Genomic DNA, 1,300 nt, shown 5'->3' with positions numbered 1-1,300 from the left:
TGTAGACCACGGCTGCTGGACTCTGGTTATGAATTTGGGGCTGATTAACCACAAAGAGTGCTTCCTAGCAGGTATATTTCTTCTCGGAGGTCAGCACCACCTATCGTTCAGTTGGGGAAACAGAGGCCAGGGGAGGGGAGCACCTGGTCTGGGATCCGCTGGCATGTGGAGGATGAGAATAAGAATATGTAGGGTAACCTGTTCCAGGCAAGGGTCATAAAAGTGTACAGGCTCTGAGGCTGGAACAGGCATGGAGAGTCGGGTGAACTTGGGCAGAGTGGGCGGGGCGGAGGGGGTCGGTGAAAGGGAGCAGAGACAATGCTACACGGGTGCTCAGGGGCCAGACCACCGCAGGCCTAGGGGCCTCAGCTCAAGCTGCCACCTGTCCCCACATATTCAGACCAGTTTCCCCAGTCTCCCAGAGTGCAGGCCAGACCTGTGCTCCGGAAGGGCCAGACTCCTGGGCCTAGAGGCCTACTGACAGCGCATTTCAGACGTAGCTGCCCACTTGGGCCTGTGCGCTGTGAGGCACAGTGATGCCACCGGCTGGGAATGTTTTCAATAGACTGCAGTGTCCTCCCAAACCCACCCAACCCGCCCCAAAGAGCCCTGGGGGGCACTGACCTCAGTCCTGACTCACGCCTGGGGTTGCCTTCCTGGCTCTGGGGTGGGGGGGGGCCTGAATCAGCTGAGCCTAGTCCCCCAAGACCTAGAGACACCCTCTTGCATTCCCACAGTCAGGGAGAGCCAGGAACATGGGCTGGATGCCAAGACTTCTGGATTCTTTGCCTTTACTTACACATCGGTTTTGTCTTCTGTGGGACCTCAGATGCCCTAAACCCGTGTCTCTCCAAGAGTTAGGTTCCTGGACCTGGGCAGAGGGAAAGCTATTTTTCCAGGTCCTGATCAAACATTGGCGGGGGTGCAGGGGTGGGGACAGTCTCACTTAGTGTCTACCTGGTTTAACTCATCTAGGCTCCCCAGTTGTGACCCTGTGGATCCAAGGATGTCGCCTTGTTCCTCTTGTGTTTCTATTTACAGCCGATTGTCAATGTGTCAATGTATGGCGCTGACTTTCCACTCTTGATGGCGACATCAAGTTTCCTTGTAAAACTTAATCAAGAAAAAGATTAATAACACACAAGGCAGGTGGAGGCAGCTGTAATTGAATGGGAAAAACAGCGTCAAGAGGTTGGAGTCTGGGCAACACTGTTTCAGAAACTGTTTGTGTGTGTAAGGTTCTCGCCCAAAATGTTTTGTCCAAATTGAGCCAGGAGACATTCAGGTGAACCCGGGTCTT

Source organism: Pteropus vampyrus, unplaced genomic scaffold (assembly GCF_000151845.1).
Source record: "Pteropus vampyrus isolate Shadow unplaced genomic scaffold, Pvam_2.0 Scaffold267, whole genome shotgun sequence".
NCBI lineage: Eukaryota > Metazoa > Chordata > Mammalia > Chiroptera > Pteropodidae > Pteropus > Pteropus vampyrus.
Note: the sequence above shows the minus strand (reverse complement) of the source record.